The sequence below is a fragment of the Amblyomma maculatum genome, unplaced genomic scaffold (genome assembly GCF_055883805.1).
Source record: "Amblyomma maculatum isolate TAMU_Amacu unplaced genomic scaffold, ASM5588380v1 scaffold_107, whole genome shotgun sequence".
In the NCBI taxonomy this organism is placed as follows: Eukaryota; Metazoa; Arthropoda; class Arachnida; order Ixodida; family Ixodidae; genus Amblyomma; species Amblyomma maculatum.
In genome coordinates this window covers 23,503-37,896 of record NW_028146832.1, presented here as the reverse complement: position 1 = coordinate 37,896, position 14,394 = coordinate 23,503, and the positions used below count along the sequence as shown (strand labels likewise).

Sequence of the window (14,394 nt, the reverse complement as noted above, 5' to 3'; positions counted from 1 at the left end):
ACGGGCACCTTAACCACTACTCTTTTTTTTTTTCAGCATGGTGTTTATTACATGCTTTTAAATTCAGCGTAGAGTTATAAACATTATTTACAGAGTAATCAGCCTGTGGGCGAAACGTCCAATTGGAACATACAACACAACACCACTCAACTAAAATACGACTTAGCACAACTTCACTAAAACGGTGGCAAGTAAAGACAACACATCAAAAATGGCAGCCAGTCAGGTTGATGGTCACTATCTTCGTAAGTGTCTCTAAGCTGGTGTACCATCTGACCAAAATGAGTAGCGGGGGAGATTAGAGGTTCAGCATTCCGGTCCAACATACGAGTTTTCCATGGGCTGTGCAGTCCATGGAGGAAGTTCATGTCAAAGGATTCGTGGTCATGTTCGGTGGTTATCAAATAACGCACATGGTGGCAATTCAAAATAAAGCCTTTCTTCAATGTTCTTTACAGAACGTCCCAAAATAATATTGCATCTTTGCAGGCAATAAACCAGTGTTCGATGGTTTTAGGTGTATCACATAACCGGCAATTAACAGAAGAAACGAAAATATTTTTTTCTGAAGCCACACTTTAAAAGGCAAAACCTTGGTATGAAGTTTAAAGAAAAATGTTTCAGTAGAAGGCGAGATCAGCATTTTGCGCACCCTTTTTAACACATCATGCTCCATATTATTGGAATTGAGTGAACGATTTAAGGGAGGCGGGAACAACATAGATATGAAATTATGGCTTATATTTTTCCGTGAAACAGAGAATAAGTACTCATAAGAAAAGCAAACCGCCAGAAAACGCACTGAATCGTAAATTTCTTTCATGAAACCACATAAAACCAAACCAAGAGACCACTAAGTTTGGAAGAAGGTTCACTAGATTAGTGTGCAGGGATGCTCTGGTAATTGGATGGGAGCTATTACGGAAAAAGAAGCAACGAGCTTCTAACTGTCTGATATAGAGATGTGTCAAACCTAGTCCGCCAGCACAAACAGGCCTGAATAAGTTATCGCGCCTCATAGGCTCAAAACTGGACGACCATATGAGCGTCGCAAACGTTCTGTGAAACCTGTGGATGTAATTCCTCGCGCAATGGAGTACCTGTAAAAGAACAAAGTTTTGTAGCCAGAAACATGTTACATGCCTGTGCTCGACTAAAATTGATAGGCGGTGCGGAACAAAAGTCTGAGCATAGCTTTTGAGTGCCGTGACCCGCTCTTTCCGGTAACGTCCACTAAACTTGAATGCATGAAGGGGAATCGAAGGTATTTAGGGGGAACACGACACCATTCAATTCCAGCATAATAAGTCGGCATTGCTCCCCATGAACCGAACCATAGATCCGAACTCTTAGACTTATTCATTTGAGCGCCAGATACAATCCCAAACAGCTCAATGATGGTTATAATTTTGTCAATGCTGGGTTTGTCTGTGCAGAAAAACGCCAAATCGTCGGCGTACGCAAGCCCTTTCACTTTGTTACTGAAGGCAACATAACCATGGATACTGTGGTGTTGCAGTACACTCAAACAAAGTGGTTCTAGGTAGAGGGCAAAGAGCAGCAGTGACATAGGTTAACCCTGCTTCACGGACGATCGAATTGGCACAGGCTTTGAGAGATCACCGTTAACAATCAAGCGAGTGGAACAGTTGTCGTAACAAAGTTGCACCCCTTTCAGTACAGTTGATTCATCATTTGCACGCTCGAGAAGAGAAAATAGAAACGAATGCCGACACGATCAAATGCCTTCGCAAGGTCAATCTGGAGTAGAGCAAGCTGCTCATAAAAGCCAAAGTAATATTCGATAATTGTACGTGCAATATGCATGTTTTTTGTATGGAGTGTCCACTCAAGCCACACGTCTGATGAGGGCCAATGAGAACCGTCATGGCATACTGTAAACGATTCGATAGAACTTTTGCAAAAATTTTGTAGTCCGCATTTGCCAACGTGATTGGCCTATAGCCATCGACTGAGAGCAATTTTTCTTTATCCGTACTCTTTGGAATTAAGACTGTGTGTTTCCTAGTAAAGGACTGAGGAAGGAACCCCACATCGAAACCTAAAGCGAAGATCTGCAGCAAGATAGGGCTCAGCAAAAGTTGAAAAGTTTTGTAAAACCCGCACGATATGCCATCAGGGCCAAATGTTTTGGAGAGGGGTAATTGGTCAAGTGCGTGCTCTATTTCTTCCAACGTGAAAGGGCCATTGATAAGAGCACAGTCTTCATCTGATAAAGGCGTTATAAGAGCTTTAAAGTTAGCTAGTAGATCCGAATTAGAAGTACCAGAAGCGTCACTGAACAGTGTCGTGTAATAGCTCACAAACACAGAGATTTGTCACACGTTTTCTTTACTAGGGTGCCATTGGACATCATTCCCGGTATCAATTTGGCCGTAGCATTACGGTGCTCATCAAATAGAGCTTGTCGCGTAGGGGTTTCAGGGTGCAATGCACGATTAGTACGAGATGGAACTCGGGCGCCCCATGTATCTTGCAGCGTCCTGTTTTTGTAAGTCACACTTTACCCTAGCAATTTCGTCTAAATATACTCCAGGTGCCTCACATTCTAATTCATAGAGGTAATACAAACTCTTATGCAATGTCCTCTCTTGTAATTTCCTGTAAAATGACCTAACAGACGCAATTTCAATAGATATATCCGCACCTCCTGTTTAAACAGCTCCCATGCAGCAAATATTGGCATGGCACCTGTCAAACACACTTGTAGCTGGGAGCGTATCCGAAAGGCAAACGCCTGATCATTTACAAGTGAAGAATTTAGCTTCTAAAGCTCCCATTGCGGCCTAAATTTTGAACAGTAAGTTCTCCCGAGCCGAGAAACCACCACACAATGATCTGAAAACGAAACCGCTACAGTTTCACACAACAAATCACGGGAAATCAGCGTGGAAGAAACAGAAATCTTGTCTAGGCGCGCGTGGGACCTCCCCTGGATATGCGTGAATAGTGTAGTTGCATGACATGAGGCCCCTGTATCAATGAGTCCTGAATCATCTATAACACGCGACAACACTTCGCCACTTCTGTATCTGTGTACACTAGGCCCAGCACGATAATTCATGCAACATACACAATTAGTCTCCCATTAGCACAACATTCTTATCACAATCTAAGAGGTTAGTCAAGGCTTCAAACGTATCAACACGCTCAGCTGCACTATTAAAAGCATAAATGTTGATAAGTCTTCATGGCTTCCCGTGGAGCAAAAAATCACAACTCATTAGCCGCCCATCAGAGTCAGTATAGTAAGATAACCCAGAATAAGGGAGAGCCCTTCGCAGAAATAGGAAGCTACCCGCCGAAAAACCAATAGCATGCGTCACAATAACATTGTAATCAGACAAAAAGGGTCCTAGTGCCCTCTCTGTGTCCTGCTCACTCAATCTTCGTTTCCTGGACGGCGACAAAATCAAGCCGCCTGCTGCTGAAAAGTCGACGAAGTTGCACCTGCTTCTGATGAGACCTAAAGCCTCCCACGTTCCAAAATAACGGCTTGAGGGGCAAGTTGGTGCTGCATCGTATTCAGAAATGTGGCGCAACAAACACAAACACAAGAGAAGATACACAACACACACGCACATTCAGCGTTGCAAACACTAGCTCCTCAGAGGTCGCCATGGTGACCACACAAGGACTAACTAGGCTTGCATTTGTCTCTCCGGAGACGGCGACGTCGCCTCCGGACCTCCACCACGACTGCGGGAACGCGAACGTTGGCACTTCCCCTTGTGTTTTGACGTGCGCCGGCGGCGGCGATGCTTCACGCTTACCAGATCATCATTTTCACTCGCGTCAGATGCGCATTTTCTCTTGCGCTGATGAAGATGCTCTTCAACAAGAGGGACGGCCTCAGCTGCAGGTAGAGTGGGCTGACCTGCAAGCTCTTCCTCGGCGTTGACCTCCGTGGCTGGAGTAACCGGGGCGGTATCTTTGGCAGCATTAGAACAGGTGGCAGGCTCCTTATCATGTGCCGGATTCGGCGTCTCATATCGAAGCAGCGTCTTACTTTCCTTGGAGTCACCTTGAGGAACAACCGTTGTATTAGCTGTGGTAGCCGTGTCCACAGTAGCAACTGAGAGGACACCAGCCGCGTCAAGCACTTCTGTGGCGTCCATAATATGCTCTTGTATGACGTCTTCCGGTGGCCGCACACAATGCCGCAACTTGTACGCATAGGTAACGATGCACTCTTCTACAATGTGACCGAACCGTCGGCAGTCATCACAATGCGGAGTACGGCAGTGCCTACGGATGTGGTCAACACGGGTGCATCGGAGGCAGAGCGGTGGCCTCCCTGGTATTAAAACAAGGCTCTGTATACCACAAATAGTCAGTGCATGCGGGACGTCGCCAACGCCGACTCCTTCAGCGAGAGACACAACATCATCCCGGTTCAGCGTTCTCAAATCTTCCATATCCGCCACTTTAAAATTTTCCGTCGAAATGGAAGTCACCTTCCCGTACGCCTGTAGTGCCTCACGTAAGAAGGCATCTTCCAAGCGTTCGGGAAGCCACAGAAGATTCAATTTCACCACGTTTTGGTTCTGGGTCCACAACGACACAACGGCGGCTCTTAACGACAAGATCACCGCAAGCCACCAATTTCTCTTTCGATTGTGCAGACTTGCAGGTGACCATCCATACATGAGACATTTGAAATTGGCCAATTGAACTAATTTCCTTGAGGTCCGCAACATTCTGACGGGAGTCTCTGAAGTCTTGTGCCCGGTACGGGCGTCGGGCAAGGTCCGCATGCAAGAAAACGGAGTCAGCGACCAGCTTACCTGTTGGGAGACGGGGCAAAACAATCCGGTATTCATTGCTGCTAGCATTAGCCTGAGCAGTACCTCGTCCAGAGGCCGATTGAAGCCTTTGAGTTGAGAACATCGCGAAACGCAACCGCTTTGAACAGCGTCTTCGTCTTCTTCACTACTCTGTATACAGTGGCTTAGAGTTACAATGGTTGTTATTCAGTATGTGTAGCTAATTTTCCTTTTTCGTACTTCGTATATTTTTTTCGCTGTAGGGTTGATGGCCGTAATTCACTGATCGCCCTTTAAACACGCTGAATCTTTTTCCAGGCTATCACGATGGTTTACAAATGTCTCGTATTTTTATAATGCGTCGCTTTGTTGCAGGCAAACCTCAAGATATAATTTACTAGTGCTGATGTGTTTTTCATCGTCTACGAACGCTTGTAAGTTTTCCTACATACAGAGATATCCGGTGCACTAAATACTTTTAATACAGGGCGTTTCAGCTTGACGTGCTACGAGTGGAGCCGCGACGTCAATGAATACACTTCCAATGAGCGGTCTCAATACGTAAACATTCGAGAACGCGTCGCCCGGTGCGCGGCTATCTGCGCGTCTTTCGATGGTCAGCGATGTTTGTTTATTTTATATCGAGCAGTTTTTTGTCATTGCTAGCGAAACGATACGTTCGTGCTTCCACTTTCGTGTTGAAGGTGGCAGATCTTCAGTCGCAGATATGAAGACGCACCGCAAGATCGTACGAGCTGCAGTGACTGTTGCACGCCCAAAAGCAACGCGACGAACGTACATGCTTCCTAGTGCACACTTCAACGGCTTCGTATTTTCGAGGTATTTGTGAAACAATGCGTGTCTTCGTATAGAGAATAGTTCTATATGTTTGGTATCATGCTTATTTAGTGCGCTGGCGTGTCTGGCATGGTCATTCTGGTTGCGTTTCATCGATCGGCCCGGCTTCTGTTCAGAAGTGGAAAAACTCTGCCCGGTATCAGTTCCGGAAATGACACGTTCGTCCGGTTTCTGGTTAATTGATACAGGCTTAATCGAAATTAAACCGCGCGGAGCTCTCATTTCAAAAATTCCTGTATAGTCCGCGGCCTTTGTTTCACAAGAAAAACTGGACGCCAGGCTGCAGAAATCATGCAGAGCTACAGAATAATACAATAATATTTGAAAACGAAAAAAAAAGAATAAAAAGACAGAAAAATGGAAAAGAAAAAAATTTGCGCGTTTTTTAGACTTCGGTCTTCTCGGTCAGCAAGCACGCACTTTAACCCCTACACCACGGAAGCATACGGAGGCAGCGGTTATATTTCTGCTTATGTAGTCTACACTGCTCTTTCGTAGTTTGTGTATTTTTGTAGCCTGTAGAATTTGTGGTTGTAATTGAACGATCGCCATTCAAACACGCTGAATCTTTTTCCGGGCTATCACGCAGGGTTATCCGTGTCCCGCATCTTTACAATGTATCGCTTTCTTGCAGACAAACCTCGGGATGTCACAATTTACTAGTGCTTATGTGTTTTGTCATCGTCTTCGAACGCGCGCAATTTTGCTACATATAGATATATGCGGTGCACCAACTCTTGTAATACTACTTGTTTTAGCTTCACCTGCTGCCAGCGTAGCCGCTACATCAATGAACTTACTTCTGACCAAGTGTTTTGCGTACGTAAACACTCGAGGAAGCGGCTCCCAATGTCCGGCTGACCTGTGCATATTTCGATTGTCAGCGATATGTTTCATTTATTCTCGAGCGTATTTCATCCTCGCTAACGAAACACTACGTTCTTGCTTGCACTTTCGCGTTGAAGGTGGCAGATCTTCAGTCGCAGATATGAAGATGCACCGCAAGTTCGTACAAGCTGTAGCGACTGTTGCACACGCAAAAGCAAAACGCGATGCGTTTGTGTACTTGCTAGCGCACCCATCTTCTTATCTTCTAGGTATTTGAGAAAAAACGCGTACTCCACATATACAGAAAAGTTGTAACGTATAATATGTATGGTTTCATGTTTATTTAGCACAAAGACATGTTCCGACGTGGTCATCCTGGTTGAGCTTCACGATCCGCCCGAATTGTGTTGAGAAGCGAAAATACTCTGTCCCGTGTCAGTTTCATTCATATCGGGTTTGTCCGGTTTCTGTTAAACCTGACGTGGCCTGTCTTGTGTATGAGGTCAATACAGGACTGGTCCGCCATTTCATATCCATACCGGACTGGGATGTCATGTATGAGATGCATAATGGAAATGGTCCGCCCTGTATTAACTCTATACCGGACCGTACCGTCCGGATTCAAACTCATGCCGGACATGACCTGTCCGAAATAAACCCGAGTAAGCTTCGTACAGGACTGGTCACACCGGAATGAAATTTATACGGGATAATACAGGAGCGGTTCAATCCCGTTTGTCGCGATATGGGATTTTTCTCTAGGGGAAGCACATGTAGCCGCAGCGGTGGCTCTGTAGCTTTGGCGTTCGGCTGCTAGCTGACCCCAAGATCATCGGTCAAATTCTTGCAGTGCTAGAGAATTTTTATGGGAACAAAAAGCAAATATACCCTGGTTCTGTGCAACGTCGGTGGTTTAAATTAAACGGATCCCTCCACGAGGGAGATTACGCATATTCCATGTGCAGCTTCAGAACATACAACAATGCACACCATTCCATATCAAGATAGCCCCACATGGTTTAGAGTCTATCTCATATCGTTGCCCAAGTTAGTCATGAGAGGAATGTAGACATAGGTAGAGTTTGAAATGCCAGAGTCCAGTTAGTGTAAGCTTCCGTACAAGCTTAGTACAAGGCGATGCTTCATGGCGCCTGCCTTCTTGGTTCGTTTACTGCTTGCACTCTACTATATTTTGAAAGAACTTCAAAATTAATTAAACTTTGTAATGATGTACCTATGACAATGACTAGTCTACTTTGTGAACAACAGCTGTGAGTACACTTAAGCTCCGCCATCAAGGGCTGCGTGCATGTAGTCTTTGCTCGCTTATTTACCATTTATCAATCCCCAAATTCCTGCCTCTAATATATCATGCATATTGATTAGGTACAGTACAAAGTAATTACGTCCTCCAGCTACCGGTCGTCCCTATTGCAAAAACCAGTGCCACTGGTCCCAGCGCCCCAGCGCCATACCTGATTATGGTCCCAGTATGACGCTGGAAACTGGGCGCACTGGAACGCGGCATACTGACGCTTTGCACTGGCGGCACTGTTCGCCCGGAGAAAAAAAGGCGTGGGATAGAAATTAAATAGTAAAAAGTAACGAAACAAGTTAGGTCCATAAAAAAAACCTAAAAACTGAGTAAAATAAAGAAAAAAAAATGACAGCACCAAACGCGCTTCGAACTCAGTTCCTAGGCACATACTAACCCGTAGCTCAGCACGCTAACCACTAGGCCACGCCGAGAATTTTTTTTTCTTTATTGCATGGAAAAACTTCCGTAAAAAGGAACAACTCCACTTACTTAAACATGTCCATGTCTAAAGTTACCGGGCTGCTTAATACGAGCCCGTCATATCCTCAGCCCGACAATGCACAATCATTAGAACATCAAAAGTCTGGGAGACATACACATGCGTCTAGATACGGCATCCAGTTTGGAGGTTCTTCACGTGCTGCATATACACTTCTCACCAAAGCACACTGCTCCCGAAACACGGATTTGGACGATCTTGGTGGCTCTGCATGCCTGTCGATCATGCGGCTTTTCCAAAGGCTGAACAGTCCCATCAACACAAATAGATCGTAAGGCACGACAGAGTTTTTGTCAGGAGGCAAAAATCTAATTGTATAAGGCGTAATTTCAATGTCCTTTTTAAGAGTTCTTTGTAGTATGTCCCAAAAACACATAGCATCACGGCACAGAATAAAGCAATGCTCAATTGTCTCAGGCACGTTACAGAGACGACAATTTACCGACCAGGGCACAAACATCTCCTTATTGTGAAGAAATGTCTTGACAGGCAACGTCGCTGTATGTAATTTGTAAATGAAGGTTTTTGCAGCTGCCTGAATGCACATTTGGCTAACACGCTTTAGAACAGTGGTGTCCAAAAACCCCAGATAAGGCTGCCGATACAACGGTGTAGGGAACAGACTCAGTGAGAGCCTGGGTCATCTGCTTTCTCGAGAGGCTATACAGGTAATCTACAGAGAAACGCACAGTGAGAAAATTGAAAGTGTCAGCAACCTCCTTAAGGAGTATCCATAAATGCCCCTCACGAGCCTGCCCAGTTGGTGCGAATAAGTAAGGCAAATGTGGACTAAGGCGCCTTATGAGCACAGTTACAAGAAACGGATGGTTTGCCGATTTGAAAAAGAAAAAACGGGAGACAAGTTGATGCACAAACAAGTGAACAAGGCAAACTCCACCAGACTCTAAGGGAAGAAACAAGTTGTCACGCCGCATGGGCTCCCATTGAGAGCGCCACACAAATGTTGCAAATATTCTGTGTATAACTTGTACTTTGCTCCTCGCACAATGCAGGACTTGAAGGACATACGCAAGCTTTGCAAACAAAAATATGTTATAGACCTGTGCCCTAGCAAACACTGAGAGTTCCCTACCCATCCAAGCCTGCGTTTGTCGCCGCATAGGCACGATTTGTGAATCCCAGTAGGCTGCGCTGTTACGAACTTGGTGCAGCGGAACCCCTAGGTACTGAAGAGGACTACAGTCCCAGCATATGCCTCCAAACTGGCTTGGTCTAGTGCCCCAGTGTCCCAACCAAAAACCTTTGGATTTATCGAAATTAAGGGCCGCGCCTGATACATCGCAGAACTGTTCAGCCAAGTGTTCAAGTACACTCTTTTCGTCAGAACAAAAGAGGGCGATATCGTCCGCGTAAGCCAAAATCTTAACTTCACATTGAGCCAGAGAGAAACCACGGATGCCTGCACTGTTAATTACACTGAGACAGAGGGGTTCCAGATATAAGCCAAACAACAGTGGAGACAGTGGACATCCTTGACGAACAGATGATTCCAGTGGTATTGGTTTCGTTAGCTCCTGATTAACAATTAGTCTTGTATACGAGTTCATATAGCACAGCCTTATGCCTTTGAGCAAAACGTCACCAATGTTTGCATTCTCCAAGACCGCGAACAAGAAATTGTGCCGAACTTTATCAAACGCCTTCGCCAGGTCAATTTGAATCAGAGCTACTTGGCCTGTCTCATCTGATACTGTCTCGATTACTGAACGTGCAATATGGATGTGTGTTTGAATACTGCGCCCTCTGATACCACACACCTGATGCGAACCTATCAAGTCCATGATAACCAGGTGCAAACGAGAACAAAGGACCTTGGCAAAAATTTTGTAATCAACATTACAGAGGGAAATTGGACGATATCCTTCAACAGTTTTCAACCGATTAGTATCTTTGCTTTTGGGTATTAATATTGTGTGGCCTGAATAGAAAGTGGGAGGCAGGAAACCCACATCATAAGATGCTTGGAATACTTCCATCATAACAGGCATTAGGCAAGGCGAAAATGTTTTATAAAATTCGCTAGTAATACCATCTGGGCCAGGAGATTTCTGGTTCTGAAGGTCTGAAATGGCTGATTTAATTTCTTCCAAAGTGATGGGTCCCTCTACTACAGCACATTTCTCGTCGTCTAGTCGAGGAAAGTTCTCAAGTAAGTAATTATAATCGAAACCCTGATTTGGATCTTTACAACTGCCGAACAGCTTTCGATAATAATCATAGAAAGCATCAAGAATACTAGGAGCATCACTATATGTGCAACCACCATACTGAATTTCCAATATTTCCTTCGTAAGAGCATTCTCTCTTTCATCACTGAGGGCCCGACGTGAAGGTTGCTCGTCAAGAAACCTTCGAGTCCTAGATCTTATTAGGGCCCCCTTGTATCTTTCCGTCGCAATTTGTTGAAGCTCTGCCTTTACGTTATTAATTTCTTCAACATAGGCACCCGGGCTAACCCTCTCTAGCTCATGTAGCTCAGTTAGAGTGCGCCCAAGCTCACGAAGGTGGTGTCTCTTTAGGAACGCGATTCTTGCAGAGGCTTCAATTGCTAAGTTTTTGGTTTCCTGTTTGAACAAGTCCCATTTTTGAAAAACTGACAGATCCAATGTTTGCATTGGATACACGCCGAGAACTGGATTTCTTCGAAACATTTGTGCATTTTATGTCATGACCCGCATTTATAAGGTTGGGACTTTATGTTTCGCAGTCTACAGGTTATCGCTACCGCTCTAACAATTACAACTTCTTGATCATTGGAGCTTGCTGTCTGCTTTTAGGACTTGCAAATGATGTTCTGGGTGCCTTTGCGCGCTATTTTGTGCACTGGAATCATTTTAACATGTGGAGTTTGACATCGCTGGCAAATTTACCAACGCCGGCTCTTCGGTGGTGCTCTGCTACCGTGGGCGTAATTTTCGCTGAACACGGAGCTTTAGTACAAACCTTCAAAGAAAAAAGTGCGACCAAGCTTCAATACCGGCAAGTGCCGCAGCGATGACCCTATATTGCGAGTAACTATAAACCTTATTTGTATGTAAACATTTCGGGAAGCGTTGCGATGACAGAGGGCTCGGCTGCTTCATACGCAGAGTAAGAAGGAGCGCAAAAGTTTGAGAAACACGCCAAATATTATGCATTACAAGCGCTGTGTGTTGTTTTTTCTCTTATGGGCCCATCGCTCGGTAAACTACTCTCTTCCTCGTTTTAGTTTTTCTTTCTGCTGTTTATACTGGGCCGTGGTGCAGGCTACGATCGCCTGCGATTGAGCCCGCATTTAACATTTTTGTAGTAATCATTGTGTTAGAGTGCCCTTAAAATCAGCTGTGAAGTTTGTTATGCTTGGTAGCCCACATTATTCAATTCCAGCTTTAGTTGTGCGTTAATCGTCAGTGTGTCATGAGATAGATGCGCGGCAGTCATGGTCTCTCTCGAAACGATCGAAACGACCTATCGAAACATGGAAACTCTAGAAAAAAAGACACTGCCTTTGTTTTCTTACAAATGCGCAACGCCTTCGAAGCAAAAAGCGCTTGCTTGAACCATATTTTTCATATGCGCCCCGATAGTCGATTGCGAGTACGCTGTTGCCCTGTTGGCCCCTGAGGGATGCTACTCCGGGTGACGCCGCTGGCCGCACCGCCTATACTGGGACACTGGGACCAGTGCGGCTCCAGTGCACATACAGCGCTTATCCCAGTGCATCGCGGATGCCAGCGACCCACCCAGCGTCAAAAAGCTAATACCAGCGTTTTTCTTCCATCGCACCAGTGCAACCAGTGTCTTCCCGTTACTGCTCCAGTGAATATCGCAGACCTCCAGCGTGCCCAGCAAATCCAGTGCAAAACCAGCGCGGAAATCGTACTGGTTTCGCACTGGAGACGCTGGTTTTTGCAATAGGGGTAGGTTACCGTCCGACATACACAGCCCCGCTTTAACCAAGCCGTATGAACTTGCCTGCGTGGCCTGGGTGTAGCTTACCTGACTCAACATCAAAGAGCACTATAAGGTTGACTCTTATTTCACTTTTCCAGCTCCAGTGAAAAGCGACTTGACAACTTCAAACTTTCCGACGTCATGTAGTCTCGTTAAGTGCTCGGCCTAGTCAGCTGCAAGCTCCCACCTGCTCATTGTACATATGGCATAGATGGGCGCGTGATTGTCGTTTACATTTTTCTGGATGGCCGCAAGACTCGTTTTGTCAACGTGTACGCGCCAGTCACGCGTAGTCTGACAAACGAGTTCTTTCGATCCATCATGACATACTTTCTCGACGACGTGCCCCACTTTCTGCTCGGGGATTTCAATTGTGTTTTAGACACAATGCGCGACATCAGGGAGCCTGGTCAGGGCGCCTCCAATTACCACGCGAAAGAACTTGGAAAACTAGTGCGATCATTACGCTTAGAGGACGCGTGGGGCACTCTTCAAAGAGACAATTTCGAGGCAACACGAGTCTGGGGCCAGAGCGCAAGCCGAATAGATCGAGTTTACATCCCCTCCGCCATGGCACCTGACTTGCTACAGTGCGAGGTATTGCCTTTCCCACCAGGCCTTAAACTAAGTCATCACTTCCCGGTTACTCTGCGCCCTGTGCCGTGCAAACAGCCCCCTGATGTGGCGCATGGATGCAGCGGTACTACGCGATGAACAGTGTTTCACTGATATACGCCGAGAGTTGTGCTTATCTGTGGCAGCAGTTAGTGACATAACACCTGTTACCTGGGACGCGCTGAAAACACGCTGGCGCGATGTTCTTGTGAGTGCGGGGAAGGCGCGGCGTGTCGGCATGACGACCATGCTGAATGACGTTCTGCGCCGTATGCGTATCGTACGGGGCGGCGAAACGCTTACGTTCGCGATATCTCGAGACGCTGCGCGCGCGTTATCACCGCATCCTCGAAGACAGTCCTCGCGCATCACTCTTAGCGGGACCAGCAAACGTGCCGCTTGAGGATGCCGCGGACCTTGGACATGCTCGAGCCGTTGGCCAGCGCAGTAACAGGCGAACGCGCGTGGAGAGCGTCACGTTTGCGGACGGTACGACGTCTTCAAAACCCGCGGACACCCGCAAATCGATTACCTAGCATTTCGCTGCCCTCTTTTTGTCGCAAGGCCTCTACCAGGAGGCGCATTTTCAAGAAACTGTTGGTTCCTTCTGTGGGCCGCTTCCTCAACTTCCAGAAGACGCATCTTCGGCACTTTGGAGGAGGTGCGTTGTGCCTTAGGCGCCATGAACCAGTCGACCGCTCCCGGTCCTGACGGACTTGTAACCGGTTTTTATTCTACTTTCTTTGACATCCTCGGTCCTTTACTTAAGCTCGTAAATTGTTTCCTCGAGAGCGGCACCAAGCCACCCTCGTTCAGTGCCGGTCGTATCGTTCTAATACCGAAGGAGGGCATGACGCCGTCGAGTCCCTCATCGTGGCGACCGATTACCCTCCTTAACACCAACTATAAGCTCGTAGCCACATTGCTAGTCCGTAGGGTGAGAATCTACCTTCAGGACTTGGTTAGCCCATGCCAATCCTGTTCGGTACCTGGACGATCGGTGTTCGCTTCGCTGACACTGACGAGAGACGTCTTCGAATACGCCTGTGCCAAACAGATCACTGGAGCTTTTGTTTCCTTGGACCAGACAAAGGCCTTCGACTGCGCAGAACATGGTTACTTGTTAGCTGTGCTCCGCTCATTTGGATTTCCTGACGAATTCGTTCAGCTCCTACGCGGCCTTTACGCAGATCTTAGCAGTGAACTAGTACGGAATGGCGGAATTGCCCGCAACTTTCCGATTACGCGGGGAGTGCTTGTCAGGGGTGCCCGCTCTCTCCGGTACTCTTCATACTTTCGCTCGACCCGCTGCTGCGTAGGGTCGCCGCGGACAGGCGTATTCGAGGTTTTCCAACGGTAGGACAGGAGACTGTCGTTTTATCTGCATACGCGGACGACATTTCACTCTTCGTGCGCGACAATGACAGCTTCATTGTTTTTTTTAACATCTTTTAAGAATACGCAGCTGTATCAGGAGCGCAGCTCAACCCGAAGAAAAGTAGCGCTCTCCTCTTCGGTCTGTTCAGGGGCCCTTT

General features: G+C 46.5%; 1 pseudogene; it reads right to left on the bottom strand.

The window, feature by feature from the left end:
- Positions 1-3,145: 3,145 nt before the first annotated feature.
- Positions 3,146-7,657, bottom strand: LOC146170645 (uncharacterized; annotated as a pseudogene).
- Between the last annotated feature and the right edge of the window lie 6,737 nt (positions 7,658-14,394).